The sequence below is a fragment of the Bombus terrestris genome, chromosome 2, assembly GCF_910591885.1.
Source record: "Bombus terrestris chromosome 2, iyBomTerr1.2, whole genome shotgun sequence".
Classification (NCBI taxonomy): Eukaryota; Metazoa; Arthropoda; class Insecta; order Hymenoptera; family Apidae; genus Bombus; species Bombus terrestris.
This window is the reverse complement of record NC_063270.1, coordinates 2861615-2878341: the sequence shown is the minus strand read 5'-3', so window position 1 is coordinate 2878341 and position 16727 is coordinate 2861615. Positions and strand designations below refer to the sequence as shown.

Below are 16727 nucleotides of genomic sequence, written 5' to 3'. Positions count from 1 at the left end.
ATAATGCTTTCGATACTAGGACTTTTGTGGTATGTATATTTGCGAATAAAGTCTGTTTATTGGACAGCATTCAAACAAGTTTTGAGAGCAATTGCCTCGATCGAGGGAGTACGAATTTGGATAACAATGTCAGCTCGGAAGGAAAGGATGTATCAATTTTATTTCTCGTAAAGTGATTGGATCGAAACAAATTTGCATTCCGTGTGGTGTACTTCCGCAAGAATATCGTGGCGGGCTGCGCAAAGGTGCCTCATGGGTATTTCCGGTCTACGTGTGTACGTAGAATGTACATCGAAGGTTTTTCAAGCGGGCGGACAGTCGGTGCCAGAGGGTATTCGAATCATCCTTTCTCGTCCAAGCGGAAAGGAGCGGATACTCGGAGAGAAGAAGGTGGTTCTGCAGTATGGACCACAGGATGCGCGTCATTGCTTCTGGCATATTCTCGATCGCGATCTTTTGTGTTTGTTCTTTTTCAGAGAAATTATATGAATTGATTTCTCATCGCAATCGACATGCCCGAGAATATTAATAGATGGACGACAACATGAACCGGCAAATTAACGTTTCAACGTTTTTTTATAAACGGTGCGCATCTGTAGACGATGTCTGAATCGAAGTGCACGTTGAAGGGTTACAAAGCGAGCAAAAAGTAGAGGATACGATACGCCCGATATCAGGCGGGGAATGTTCAAGCATGAAACGTACCTGATGAAACGAAATGGCAGAAATAGAACTCTCGCAAGATTGACTGCGAAGAGGAAGAGAATCATATGGCTGGTTTGGCCTCTGAAATTCAACAATGAAACTCGATTTCTCATTTTCCGGATTATAGGAGACCCAACTTTTCAGATATTTTGATCGATACATTTTCCTGAAAAATTCGCTTTCTACGTAATAGGGAAAACTCTTTTGTCAGAATTATATATTATTTTTCATAACGTCAGAAGAAGCTTAATCGTTCTTAGTGTTATTAGCGTTGTTAGCGTTGTTAGCATTGTTAGCGAGCATCGCCAAATGTAACAATCTGCGATGCATCGATAGCTGAAACGTACCGATTCGATTGGTTAAGTATCATACCGAAAGACAAGCAACTTATCAAAGGGCGTGTTATTTGAGTGTTAAAAGTCACGTGTATTTGCAGTGACACAAATTACTTTAGAAAACCTTCATTACATCCGCTTTACATAGCTCCACCGACTCGATGATCGCACGTTATTGACACCGGACATCGATACCAAATATTCGCTATCGTCTCATCCACGGTGTATATCTAGCGGTGCGTAGGCCGTGAAACAAGCATGTTCTCATTCTTGTATCGCATCCGTTTGGTCGTTCAGCCTAGAGACTCTTCCATCGATAACGCCAATCCGACCGACAGGATGTTTTATTCAGGGGAAATTGATCTTCCATGGTCTACTCTATATTATGTGTCGATACACACACACGTCGCATATATATCGCGCAGTGTGTAACTAGTATGGATATAGCAACGATGCACCGATGTGTTTCGTCGCGTGTTTCATGTGACACCGTCCAAGATGTCTGGAAGAATTAACTAAGAAGAGTATAACACGTAAGCCGTATGCTCGGGATGACATGTGGCAATTTATGGGGAAAAACTATAATAACCGTGGTGATGCGAGGTTCATCGACGTTGCGACCCGTGTAAACTATATAGGCATACACTGGTGGATATACATACATACGTATACGTATGTATACTCATTGACTCTCGCGGTCGTATGGCGAACGGAAGTTAATACGCGGTGCTCGCGCCTCCTGGTTTGTCCGGGCTTGAACTTTAAGCGGGCAAAAAAGTAGACCACTCTTTGCGTTGCAAGATCATAAAATTAGAGAATCGATCGTTGCTGTTTTGTGTTTATTGTGATTCTTAACTAGCTAACTGCGTTTGACAAGTATACGCGTCGAACGAAAACTTTATTTTGATGCGTTTGTCGTCTATTCCATATTCCATTCCATGACTTAACCTCATGAGAGATTTCTAAAACTAAATTCCACAGTTTAACTGGTTAAAGGTTTCATTTTACGAAACACGATTTGGTCAAACCTGAGTAATACGACTCTATGCATTTCTATTTGACAATTCTCAAAAACCATGTATCTACTAACTCGCCTGGTAAAACACCGTAAACTTTATTCTCCTCAATCATTCTTCTCGACGTATTTCAATTTTCTTCATCTTACATCGTATCCTGCAAGAAAAATTTTTCCTGCGAGAAAGATCTACCGAACTTATACCTCGTACTTTACTGTGCATCTCGACATGAACACTTACAGGCCACCCACGCGATAATGATAACAACTCGAGGTTTTCCAAGAAGCTCGGCGATGTAGCAAGTTTGAAACGCGATTTCCTGATGATCGGTTGATCGCCACTGTACGTGCAACTATATGCACGCGTGAGTATTCGGTCATCAGACCGTTTTATTTGCGTCGGTTATATCAGAGGTGTTATCTTACATTGTTCGCATTAGCGGATGGAGGAAGGTGAAGGTATCGGATGTTATACGGCATAAGGGCAACGTTAGGACCGAATTACTCGGGAGGAGATATTGCTTCTTTTGCCTCTGTTATACTCGTGTTGCCTTTTTTACTTCTTTACTCTCTTCCTTTTTTCTTAGCTGTTCTGTCACGAAGAATGCTGTTTAGATGGTTCCGGGTTTTCGACGGACGCCGTATGTTCAGGAGCCGGTTAATTTTCGGCGCGATTAAATTGCCATTGAGAGGCGAGGGGACGGTGGAGGGATTGTCTCAAGTATTGCTTAACGTTGATTAGTGGTTAAAGGAAATTTAGATACTCGAGAGAAATCATATAATTCTCAAAGACAAAACTATGATTTCTTATCGTCGTCGTTTAAAATGTTAGACTCTACGGATGTTTCTCGATTATCGGTTTCACCTATTTTCGGATTCGTAAGACTATTGCCATATCATAATGTTTTACTGCCTGCCGTATTAACATTTCCTTTCGCATTAGCAACGTTAATAACACGAACCTATCATTTGGAGGCGCGTTAATATGAATGGACTAGATAAACCTCATTATCTTATAATTTTGCATGAATGACGAAATCGTTTTTACAAGGTAAGTTTATATCACGTTATCCCGGGTATTGTTGTATCTAAGGATACGATTCGAAATATCGGTTATATTAGGATACAACTGACAGAAATGTTATATTATCGCGTCAGCAGTCAATAAAGTGTTAATTAGTAGAATTATCGTCAATTTTCATTCGTAAACTTCAGCCGACCACGTAAAAGTTTATTAACGATAGTCAAAGTTCGCTCGTACGTACGCTACAATGGATATACCACGTACAATCGAGCGCGAATGGCTATTTAGGATCGGTGGATACCGTTAAACACAATGTGTTCAACGTTATAACGATAAACACAGATCTCTTTGCGAATACTCTCATGCATATTCCTGCCGTCCTATCTCTTTCTTTCTTCTTATTTCTCTCGCGGGTGAAAGGGGCGCGTAAGTTTATAATAAATATTAAGCGGAACAGTTACGTGGCAGGATACTAGCAGAAAAAGCGTTGTTACTTTCCTGTTACGAGCGAGACCGCGATTCTCTTCCTCTTTACGCTGTTCTGGCAGAAGAGAGTAGTAATAGCGCGTGTAACAGTCGCGGGATTAACGCAGCACTGCAGATTCGCGCGTGCTGTAATTTTCGGAACGATTAAAGCTTCCTTCCTCTGCATCGTGTGCGATACCTTATAGTGGTACTTGCACGGTTCTAAATAAGGCGAGGAAAAAGCACGGGCGTTAGATAGCTTTTACGATCGAACGACGATAAATTTTCTGGCGTACTTCGACAAATTCAGGTAACCTATCATCGAGTAAAGATAGGATAGCGGTAGACTACCGTTGCTGTCTTGACTGATAAGATTCGAGAAGCGAGGAATCATGTCCCGAGAACAGCGATATTTTCGAACCAGTTATCGTTGCGAATGAGAGCTTGATTTTTGGATATTTTCTGATATACAAGCGGAATTTTTGAAGGATACAAATCTGAAATTTGTAAAGTAAAATAAGCCTTATCGCGAATAAAATTTCGAAGGAACGATTCGATATCTAAATCCTCTTGATGCGACTAATCATTTAAACTCCATATAATGGAGATTTTAAACGATCATCCTTCCGAACGATGCGATCGTTGCGAACCACGATATAGGAATAAAGTATTAATCTGATGTCTTAGCAATCATCCCATCGCATTTGAAATAATCAATCGTTCATGATATCATTCGCGCCAAGAATGAAAGCCAGTACGTGCTATGTCATTGAAGAAATATACGTATACGTGGTCGTTGTGGAAGAAGAAACACGCAGGACACGATACGAACGGGAGGAGATCCATGAACGCACAAGACGTGTGTCTAAAGCTTGCAAACAAAGCATGAGAACGGCACGACCTTCTTTAATTCCAATCGCTAACCGCGAATTACTAGCACTTAAACGTTACACCGATGCTTGGAGTAATGTCTTACTCGGTGCATGGTTGTGATATAAACCTTTGTGGCGTGTAAGGATCGTAGAAGCTGAGCACGGACGCGGGCGCACGGTATATACGCCTCACGTTGAGCGCCAGCCAGCGAAACAGCATTATCTTGCCGAACGCTGCACGGTCACATCGCATTATTTCGTTCCGAGCATTATATTAAGCCTACGAAATTCCTCGTAGAGACTGGCAAGGAGTATGCATCTAAGATTCGCGGGGCGAATGGCTGGTGTGCCTCTTAGAAAATCCAGACGACGCGCGACGTCCTATCGTCGCATGAGAGAAACAGCCTCGAAATGTTTACGATGGAAAGTGAAGGCATTACACATTGCACATTACACTTCGTCGTTATCGCTGTCTGCCAAGAGCCAAGAACCTTTCTCTTTTCTCTTCTCTCTTCTCTCTTGTCTCTTCCCATTTCTTTTCTCACTATACGTTTGCTCTCCTCCTCTTCCCCCATCGCCGTCGATGTGTCTCGCCGTATATCTTCCTCCCTTTCTCTTGGACCGATCCTTTTCGCCTTGTTTCTGATCCTCTGCATTTCCTCGGCGGTGCCGCACCGTCGAGTAGCATATTTCTTTCTGTTCTCGGTCTTCCTCGCGCTTCTGCTCGATCTTTGATTTTTCTCACCTTGAACTCTCTTCCTCTTGCTCTCTCGATTCGACATACGCACTCGGTTCGCTCTATTTGGTCTCTGTCTCCCGGACGCATTCGGATTCGCGTGGCGCGCGTTATTCGCCGCGAAGAAATGATCGTATAAGGCAAAGAAACCGGCCTTAGATGGTTTCAAAGACCGGTGGCAGGCTATGCAGACCGGGTCCGGGTTCCTTCCTTCGGTCAGCCTCTCTGGATAGGCAAAAACTAGGATAGGCCTAGATGGCTGAGTTCCCCGGGAGACAGGGGGAGGCTAGAAGGAGAAAAATACTACGACCAAGGAGCGAGAGAGGAGCGAGGATATGCGCGAGATACCTCTGTACACGCGTGCAAGTGCGTACGAAGTACGAAGAAGGGAAGAGAGGCGCTGTGGGTTGAGTATAGGGACCGGAGGGGAAAAGAGAAGGTTGCGTGATCTGGGTGGGATGGAGAGAGGAGAAGACGAAGAAGAGGAAGGAAACGAAAGGAGAGACAGAGGCGGTAGGTAGCGCTGGAGTAGGTATATTCAGCCTAGCCGACCGGACAGTGCACTGAACTTGGCAAGAAATCCAAGGTTATATGGCTTAATGATCTAGTTTCTTCGGCACTGATATGATTCACCATTATGCATCCACTCATTTGGCTCCTTCCGCGCTAACTCGCGTCGCATCTGACTTTCACAACTTCTGGAAAGAATCTCGTAGTAGATTTGGACGTGTTCAATTTCCTGGATATCGGTTTGGTAGGAGATACTACTTGAAGGAAATGGAAAGGATCGACCGAGTTCGTATTGGACGTAGGAAAAAATGTTGTTGCAGTATTTGAAATCAAGATAAGTTAGCGTTTCTTGGCAAAAAGATCGATAGTTTCCACTCCGTATATCCGTTTTATCGATCTCTGCCGGTAGGAAAAGTTTCTCATTCGTTGTACACTAAAGCTGATAGCGTTTATCTTTCGTCTACTAACTTCCGTTCGATCGAAACTAAATCGCGAAGAGGAGAGCGTTATTTGGTGCGATGCCCCATTAAATTATTTCAGCGAACCATCGACGATCCCGTTTGAAGGTTTCTCTGTAATCTTGAAAATGGTGTATGTCTCGTTAATTAGACTACTCGATACGCGTAATTAGCCGGGCAAAAAGAAAGAAAAGAATCGGCAGGAACGTTAATTCGCGAGTTGTTGCTTCTGTATCGTCGATCCAAGGTCATGCCGCTTAAAGATTCAACTTCTTTGCCTGAGATATGATTCATCATTGTGCATTCATGTAACTGGCCCACTCGACGTACCTCCGAATATTTCGTGCAGCTTCTTCGTCGATAGGACTAAACGATCGACCTTAAGTTTTTCTAAAAGAAAATGTTTTGCATCATTTGGAAGAAATGTGAAGCGATCGTATATACAAAAAAGATACGAAAAAATCGATATAAAATGTAACAGTGCCGTTGCACGGCGATAAAATTATGTGCAGACACTCTGATTTATCACATCTATAGTGGACAGAGGAAAAAGAACAGAAACGAAAGAAAACGTTGGTGTTATTAGCGCAAGGTGCCTATTAAAGATCACACTTTATTTGTTCGCAATTGCAAATCCAGCAATTGGCAGAAGGGAGAGACATAAATCAGGTCGCATAGCAATTATCTGGTGTTTATCCCCTTTTTTTCTATTACCACCATCATTAGCTTGGTCCGCGCTATGCGAACGAGTAATTATTCTGACGCTAACCGGGATGCACGCGCGATTGCTGCTAACGGTTTACATTTGCTATAGTCGTGTCAACGAATAAAGCGCGCATTATTTTAAATTAGGTTTCACACGGAGGAGATCTTATATCGACATTAGTGTATGACATTTGGCGATTATTCAAAATTTGTCAAGATTTTGTTTTTCCGTACATTTTTTCTTGTATGTGCGTAATTTTGATTGTAAACGTTATTTCCAACGACGCGTTCTATCGAATGAGATCTCATAATCGATCGACTGTCAGCTAGTCTAGTAATTGAAGACAATTCAGTTGTATGTTGGTCAGACGTTGCCGTGTAAAATTCTAGAAGGAACTCTTTCACGCTGCCAACGTTTTTACGATATTTCAATTTATTACCTCCAAATTCCTGGTAATATTTATTTATGGAAAGTTCCGTATGAAGAACATCTTCCAAAGACCTCGGTACTTTTCGAAGTATCTCGATACACTATCTGACTCCGAACGTCAGAAAAAGAGAATCCGTTACCAACAGCCCAGTCTTAGGGTGTCACTGGACCACTGGTTAAACTTTTCGTCCGTATCTTGTGTCTTCGTTTTTCGTCAGCGTTCTCGTTACTCGAATGTCCCGGATCCCCGGACGAATCCAGTTGAGAAATCCGAGCGGATTTCTGGTGGGCCTAGACTTTGTGTTCCGTAACATGATCGTCGATTGATCACGGGGACGCTCGCTACGTTGGTTCTTCATTGAGTTATCGTATTCCTGGTTGCCCGAAAATGACCCTTGCCGGCTCTCCATGCTCGTTATTTTCGTAATAACGGAAACTTTTTTCACGGTGGTCATCGTTCTGGTCATTAGACTGCTTTTTTGGTGTTTCGTCGAAGGGTAAGTGTGCCAACGACTGAAATTTTTGACAAACGACAAATTTTCATTTCTGCGAATTCAGCTAATACCATCAGATATTTTTGCGCCATTTCGTGTATCGTTATGTAATTTGCGAACATTAAAGTAAAGAGAAAATCGGCGATTCTGAGTGTTAATAGGAACGGAATATAGAATTCGCTTGTTAATGTTGAAGAAATCTTATAGCTTTTAATACAGCTGCAGATTGAATTTTTTTCACTGCGAATAATTGAATATGAACCCTTTGCACTCGAGAGGTGATTCTCAGCCATCACTTGGTTTGATACAGTGACTCTAACGGCGACGATGTTTATTTAGGTTTGATTTCTTTGGAAGTCGAAGCGTTTCTAAGCTTCTTCCGTATAATCTTACGAAATGTAGAATAATACACTTCAAATGACTATAAGATTTTCTTATGTCAAATTAGTTCGTGATCATGAATCGGGCTGCGTCTTCGGCGTTAGTTAGAGCTTGGCAGTCGTAGCAATAGGAATATTATTTTCAAATTTGTTGAACCCTATAAGCTTGGGATGTAGGAATGAAATCAGCTCAAATGAAGATGAGTTTGATCTTTCGTTTTTAAACGACGAAATTACATTTATACATAGAGTACTTGATAGAGAAAAGGAAAGCAGTGATGGATATAGTGTTTGAAATGTAAACATACGTAAAATATTAAAATATAGTAGTTTTATGTGTTAATTTGTATGTGAAATCATTTAAATATACACAAAATATGTGGCAAATCGTCTTCAATTATTGGCAGGTCTCAGCGAAAAAGACTTTGAGCGCAAAGGGTTAAGGATGACGCGCATCTTAGACGAATAAAATTATTTGGTAAATGCAGATAATATCAACATGATATAGCGTTGAATTAGTTTTTGCCACGAAATGTATTAAAATGAGTTATTAAAATTATCCAAGGAAATGAATGGCTATCATGTAGTTACGTGTTACTTATGGAACTAACTGAAGTTATCGAGAAGTTACATAGGAACTGTAGTTATCGAGAACGTTTTTGTGTCTATTACAATCGCAGCATATGTTTATTTCGTCATTAAACAATGATATTTTAAGCTCATAAGAATTCGATCGTATAAAGAGAAAATAATTTTCTTAATGTGTGCAGCGGTAAATTTCGCTTAAAGTGAATTAATTACTTATGTAACCATGCGTTGTAATAATAACTAATGATTGATTATACGTTTTTTCTGTCTATTCTTTTACTCGCAATTCATAGTTAATGCCCTAGTAATTACTGTTCACTGAATTTGTACTTGATAATGTACTTGTAGCATATTTGCCTACATTTCTAGAAATCATTCTATAGTTCTTAATATATCATTATTTTCATTGCTATATCAGTTAAAAATAGACAAAGTTTTCTTATTCTTCTTGGTCACGAAATCAAATTTGATACAATAGAATGAGATTGAAAAATGTTATTTTCGGAACTGTTAAATGTATCTCTAATAGTAGTAAAATAAAATCGATAGTATAAATTAAAGACAAACTGATAATTCTTAAGTACCAACGTTCTTCTCATTGTAGTAGAATTATTCTATTGCACTTTCTGTCGGATAAAAATTTCTAAACGACGATAGATAAACGAACATGATTCATCAGCCGTTTCTATGAACATGAAATGTTGTGGGGGAGGGCAAGGCTGCCTGGAGGACACACGTGCAGGAAGTGGCACACCCTTCGGAATGCAGTCGAACATTGTGAACGGCCGCGAAATACGAAACGAAAGAAATGCATTCTAATAGATTGTATACGCACGTCGCGCGGCCCTTCGTGCTTCGACTTTCTACCACGATTTTCACGTGATATCCTCTTGGACGAGCTTTCGGTCGAAGATCATCGAATCGGAACGTGGAAACATCGTTGAATCGAAAACTGTAAATTAATAGAAACGGTTATTCGATATTAGTGGATGATTAATTCATTAGGCCTTACTCGAGAATCATAAAAGGCGAGTATTTTTGTTTTTAAATTAGGAAATATATATAAAAAAAATATATATTTTTTTATCATGTATATGTATATATAGTGTGTATAACGAACAACAATGGTTTTTAAACTCGTTCAAGTTACTGCTGAAACGGCGAATCCAATAATATAAACTAGCGATATGATTGATAAATTGAATGATAAACCAGCGGGCAGGACTGGCCTTCTCATCAATGCGGTATCTGCCGCTCGATCGTTGAACAAAGGGAAAGGGAAGAGAAAGGGGGAAAAAGGAAAAGTACGCGGCAAGGCTGCTTGGAGGACACGCGGGCAGGAAACGGCTCAGGGCTCGAAAGGAATGCAATTGGAAGGATGCAAACGAAATTCATTCTAAAGCGTGGCGTGCACGGTAGCGCGTCGTGTCCCGACCCTTGGTGCACGTTTTGTCTGCGTGACCTAACGCGATAGGATGACCGGTGGAAAAAAGGAGATGAGAAGCAGAGGAAAGGTGGAGAAGCTGAAGAAGCTGAAGAAAGAAGCAGCGGGGAGGAGGAAGAGAAACGAAGACCCCACGGAGACGTGATGTGCCTCACGATGCGAATTCTAAGCCTTCAGGCTGTGGCGGCCTCCGGACCCCGAGGGCTTCTGAAACCTATGAGAGCTGCCATCTTTCCCTCGCTAAGCTGGATGCACGCATCTAGTCTCCGTTACTCTCTCTGTCTCTCACGATCCCGCCAAAGTGGAATGAACTCCTTCCCTCCGGATGAACACTCTTGCTCGTCGTAGCTTTAATGCACGTTAATTGATGACAACCGCGCGCGGTTCGATTAAAATTCAAGTGATTTTAAAATACACGTTCCTGGATCGCTTGGATGAGCGTCCTCGATCGAAAAATCGCCCGAGTGATTTCCACTCTGGATGATAGCCGTAGGATGGTTAGCCAGTTTATCATTCCGGGAATTATGCGGTAATCTAGCGATCGATCCTGGATTTCCTTGATCTGCAAGTGGTATATTTTCAGGTTTTTGTAGTTCTGCCAATCTTACGTAATCTCGACATTACAGGTTCTAAAATTAATACATAAATACCAGATCACACGCCCTATCACGCGATAGTCCACAAATCGTCGCATATGATTAACGCTTAAAAGTTTGAATAATCGATTCATCGCGTCACAATCGTAAAGCAAATCTAACCTCCTCAAAATGAAGTAACAAAAACACGAACCTTGGACAAGTCAACTGCGACCCTTTTTCTTGGTTATTTCAAAAACGCCGCATCACGTTTTTGCACGAACGACGCATACGTTTTGCAATTGTTTATAGAAAAGTGAACAGAATCAAGATTTTTATCATCGAACAGAATGCGCGTTGCTCTATGTGACATGGCTGATTTCACGGCAATATTCGTGTTACGCGTCGAACGTACGTACCATTTTATTCCAACTTTGCGGAATATTTTTGCTATAGGGAGGAAGATAGAAAGAGAGGAAGAGAGAGAGAGAGAGAGACAGTTTCAGTGCCATGCGAAAGATGCTGCGTCATCCATTTGGATGGTACGAGACTGTCTACTGAGAAAAACTAGGAAAGACAGATGCGTAGATGGACTTTTATTGCCAGCCTCACCATAATGGAACGCAACGTTCCTCTTTCCTGTGCATTTGCCACGCATCCGAACGAATTTCACTTAGTTCTTGTTGATCTTAAAAGAACCGCGCTTCACGGGACGAACAATCATTCTATCACTTTTTTCCCTTCTTTGTCCCGTTTGCTAGGAAGTCTGAGCGTCTAGTTTCGAAAAGGACCTGTCTTTGCGTTTTAGAGGAATTTCGTTCTGTCACGTGTGAGCGCACTTAAAATGATTCGCCGTTTCACACGGTTTGATGCTCGAATGGATTTTTCTGCGTGTTTGTAGTCTTACGCGAGGTTGAATTCTTGTAATGCCCAATCGATATTTTTATAAATCGTCCGAAACTTTGATGGCTTTATGATTATTCTTCATTTGTCTTCTCATTCGTTCGCAAAAGATAGTATGTGGATTATAATCGTACGAGGAAGATAGAATTTTCGTTCTTCATCGTAGTTTACGAAGTGTACAATTTACTCCAAGTCAAACGTATTTTCAGTACACACTTCGGTAATAAATCCTTTGGAGTACAGCTTCATCTAGACAAGTAATTGTTGTCGTAAAAATATATAGACTACGTATGAAATATACTTAAAAACTGTAAAAATTATTTGATCATCATTTGTCACTTGTAATTATTTTTTATCGGCTGCCAATTTTACGCATGTATACAAATACGTTTGATAAAACAGTTTCCGCAGTAATTTATGGCAGATTATATTTTAGTTAGCTTCGTGATTTTACCATAGATAATATGTAATTTTCTCATGTTTTCACTTAGTACAACGTGAATTTTGTAGATTACAAAGATGTCTTTTCCTCATTTTGACATTTCTGAATAATTAATCATGATGATATTAACGACAATTTAACATAGTCGAGTTAAGTAAAGCAGATACCTTTTGAGGAACATGAGGGTAAGTCATATTATTTACAACACAAAGCACCGATTTGGAAATAAAACAGCATACTTTAAGTAGAATTTTTTAATACTGTAAATATGTACTTGAGAACACTTGGAATCCACTCTACGCGCTGTAAAATCGCGCACTATAATCAAAGTTGCGGTTTGCTCGTACGGATTGCGAATGTCATGGATCCATCGCGAATACGACGAAGGAGAGGATACAGATGACGTTGAATGAAAATCCCTCTCACTAGTCGATGCTGCGTTACTATCGCGCCACGTGGGCGTCTTCCTCTTCCAATCTCTTCTCTCCTATCTTTAGTAAGTTCCATTTGGCTTTGCGCGCGTTCTCGCGTTTCCATGAACCCGTCCTCGCTGATTCTTCCTCCCGTCGAATACCGTCTGAATTTATTCAGCAGCGTGTCCGAGACGAACGACGTTTATGATGTTTATTCGACGCTGAAGTTGCGCTGTATTGAACATGCGGGCGGATCGAGGATAGAGTTTGAAGTCTCGTCACCAGCGTTCGAGTTCCACGCGATACAGGAGAGGAATTTTCTGACAATTTCTGCTTGTTTATTGGCGATTTCTGCTGCTTGATCCTTGCAACAAGCTACGCGTACAGCCAGAGGAGAATCCTGTCTTTCGCTTCCTTACAATATGCGACTTTGGCTGTTTCGAGTTTGTGGTTGCAAGACATTTTTCGAGCGTTGAATCGATGTAAGATGTTAGCGTGTATCTTTGCACAAGTTTGTCCAAGTTTTACGATAATATCGTGTATTATCTTCCCTGTAGGAAAAGGCAGATTAATCCTCGATAAGGTTTGGATATGGATTAAGATAAAAAAGGAAGATCGTATTAAATCGGGAGTTACATGGTATTCGAAAATATAGAAACATCGTCGAAGTCTAAATGCATATTTCGTTGAAGTTTGATTACGATCATTATTCTTCGAAGAACAAGACTACACGGAAATTTATGAAATACTTCAACATACGTTATTGCGTCGCTTTCTATCCCGAATCATGTGGCTTCACGCATCACATTAATCGTTTTCAATTACTCGATTTTCACGGTTAATTTGCTCGCGTTTTTTCAACCAAAGTTCGTATCCGAGGCACGTTAAAATTGGTACCCCGAGCGATCCCCGTTCTTTCTTCCATGAGAGCTTTACGCGACCGACAACGACGCGACGTGGCTCTCCTCTAAACTTTGAGATTGTATTTCTTTAGCTGGCTCGGACTTTCGGCTTTCAAATGGTTTTTCGAGACACGTACGTACTATTTCAGTCGGTAGTACTGTTATCTGCGTCTCGAAACTGGATTTTTCATGTCACGCAACGTATTTGTGAGCTGCACTTTATCTTGCGTGAAATTATTTTTGGACAGCGAAAAGTTCTTTCGTATTTCTTCATGCATAATCAAACAGTTCTTCGCAAAATACATCTCCAGAACTATAATCTCGAACAGACTTACTGCATCTATCGTCACAAATATTATCCACTAAGAAGATTATCACGATATTGCAAGTTATCCGATACGTTAAAAGCCTGCTTCAGGAATATGATAACAATCTTTTGGAAAATATTATATATTCCTTGACTTTGAGAAACTTTAATCAAACTTTGAGAAATCGCAAAGCATACCACGCGAAGAGAGTGAGAATAACTCGAGGATCTATTAGAACTCGGCGAATTTTCATTACAAGAAGCTTCGCGCTCTGAGGACGGTAGTCTGCCACGTCTCGTGAAATTCGCGTTCTTACCACACGTCGAAGCTTCTGCACGCACACAGGTTCAGCCGTCTGGATCACGATCCTTCGGAGGAATGTCTCTAGCGGCGCATTTGAATTCTATTGGACACGCGTGGCGCGCGCTGGCTTGCGGCCGAACCGCTGCCAGCAGCTACCAGGGAAAACTGGACTGTCTTATCTGACGGCAGGTAAATCAGATGCGTGCGTCCATGGTTAAAAAAGTGAAAAATGTCGGCACGTGCCATACGACCCCACAGGTTATCTTGGTCAACAGGTGTAGTAGTTGAACATTCGACGAACGATCGACGATCTCACGTTTCTCTATTTATAATTTAACGGATGCGACTCCACCGTTTACGATTTCGTTCTGCGATAAAATCGGCAACAGGAAAGAAGCGCTTTTTTAATTTTTCTTATTTGTATTCTTAGATAATAGTTTTTACCGTTATCGCGTCAATATCGTCTACCTATCACTCATGTATCGCATCGGTCCGCATTTGAACAGGTTCTCAAGAGTAAAATTACGTAAATCCCTTTAGGAAGCAATCATAAAACCTCGTGCTATTTTATTCCGACTCGAGTTTATAACTATCCTTCGCTAAAAATGACTTAACAGGCCTGTATTTTTATCCTTCGTAATTATTACGGATATTAAATTATGCGACTTTTTCTGATACTTCATATCGTCTAAGTTTTCAAGTAAGTCTACGATTGGTTCGATTCCAAACGTACTTTTAATAATTTCTCGTTTTATCGTATTCCGATTGCCGCGTTTCCCCCTACAGCTATTCTCATTTCCGTTTTGCCTTTCATATAAAATCACTTTCCTGGGACTATCCACTTAGTTGGATTAAGGAAACTAGTCGAGTAGCCATTGGGTACATCAGATATCGCGTAACTACATCGTGGCTCTCCTTACTTTAATAAATATTCTCGAATGGTGATGAATAGTTACCGTGTATTAACAGAGATTGTAAGCTGCATTAGGTAATTTATCTACGAATACGACAGGCTGTCTATCGATTGTTCGCACAGCCGATTTATTCGTGCTAACGACGTAATTAATCCTTAATTGATCTAGCTCGAATTGGTTTTCGAATTCGGAAAGAATCGCAAAAAGTGATATCGGGAATGCGTTTGAAAATTTATGTCGTTCACAGATAATGGACAAACCGAAGAAAACTATTTTAATTTCTATCGAATCGCAGCCCTCTAAGTAGCATGAATCAGAGATAACGCAATGCAAGGTGTAGCAGCGAAACGGAATGCGTTCTACGTGAGATAGGCGATTGACTCACCGGTATGTCAGTGATATATTTTTTCCAACTGTCCGGGATAGATAACAGTGTTCGTGGTTAAATAGTATAGGCAGGTGTACGGTCTTCGATCTTTCGCTGTCTGTAATTGCATGCAAATATGTTCCAATTTTAATGTAAATCACTTTTTTAGCGAAACAACTAAAGATTTGCTCAGATTGAATAATACGCAAGCGCTCGCGCTACGTGTAAACATGTCCTTGGCATCGTTCTGTCTAGAGTCTTTCAGATTGCCCGCATATGAGTGGATAATCGTTTGATAATCCAAAGCAGTAATCGATTCGTTTACGATATAAAATTAATGTTATATATATATATACATTAAATATCCATTCGTGAAAAATAGTAGATATTTTCTAGAATTTACAAGATATCTTTTCTATACTTTGAATTCCAAGAACTTCTTTCTAGTCGTAATGTCTCTGCGCCATTATCTCAAAATACCATGTTTTATCACATGTATCGATCATATTTAACAGTGTTTATAATATACCATACATATACGTATATTTTCATTCATTTTCTATAATTTATTACATAATTAAATAGGAGACATCGGAGACGATGCGTACAAGATACACGCGGAAAGTCTAATGATTTGTAAAGTCCTAATCCTGGCACTAAAAATCTCCCATTAAAATTCCTTTTGCCGAAGGAAAGAACTCGTAAAACCTCAAAGACAATGCACGCTACGATCGCTTACGTCATGGTCGTTGGAAAATGCAAAAGACTGAACCTTCGTTTATCTTTCGAGAAACTCCAATTCCAGTTGATGGCGAGATCAAAATCCCAACTTCTGAGCGATCGCGATCGGAGCAAAACGAATGTAACGCGTTACATTCTCCCATTGAGCAAAGTGATAAAATGTAGAAAGACGACTTGATACCCGGAGGAAGTCGACGTTTTTACTCTCGCCGGATTACGTTGTTACCGTCTTAAGTATCCGGTGCCTATCCCCCGATGCTTTGGCTCTTCCTGCTAGCTAAGACATTATAATTTTCCAATCTTCCATGATGCACATACGCATGTACATTTATGGTCCCAGGATAGGCCAAGCTCAGACGATTTGACGAGCCTAAAGGTCCGTCGTCGTTTCTACGTCAATTTTTCGTCTCTCAAGCTCGATCCGCTGCTTTGCGATCTATAAGGATTAATCCTAATCCTTCAGCCATCGAGGAGGTAAAATCACGTTGTGTTATTTCGAAGTGATTTAATCATGTATTAAAAAGGAACTCCAGCTCGCGTGTATCTTGCTGAGTTATTGCTATTGAACCATTGAACCATTATACCAATTGAACCATTCAGTCTTGTCAACGGATATCTTTGTTCCAAGAATCCTGTATTCGACTAGCTATTCGCTGTGATAATTAAAGAAATACTACCAATGAAACATTATAATAGTA

General features: G+C 40.7%; 1 protein-coding gene and 1 long non-coding RNA gene across 4 annotated transcripts in view; one reads left to right on the top strand and one right to left on the bottom strand.

Annotated features, from left to right (window-relative positions):
- The window catches only part of LOC100650835, a 79212-nt gene that overhangs the window by 17109 nt on the left and 45376 nt on the right, over positions 1-16727 (top strand). The gene's annotated exons all lie outside the window — the stretch shown is intronic.
- On the bottom strand, positions 7450-12560 carry LOC110119836. Of its 2 annotated transcripts, none has more exons than XR_007227746.1 (3): positions 12249-12560; positions 9553-9669; positions 7450-7768 (listed from the first exon to the last, which is right to left on the bottom strand). It is a non-coding gene; the product is annotated as an uncharacterized LOC110119836 (long non-coding RNA). The 2 variants fall into 2 exon arrangements; XR_002308335.2 differs by lacking the exon at positions 12249-12560 and adding an exon at positions 11644-12238.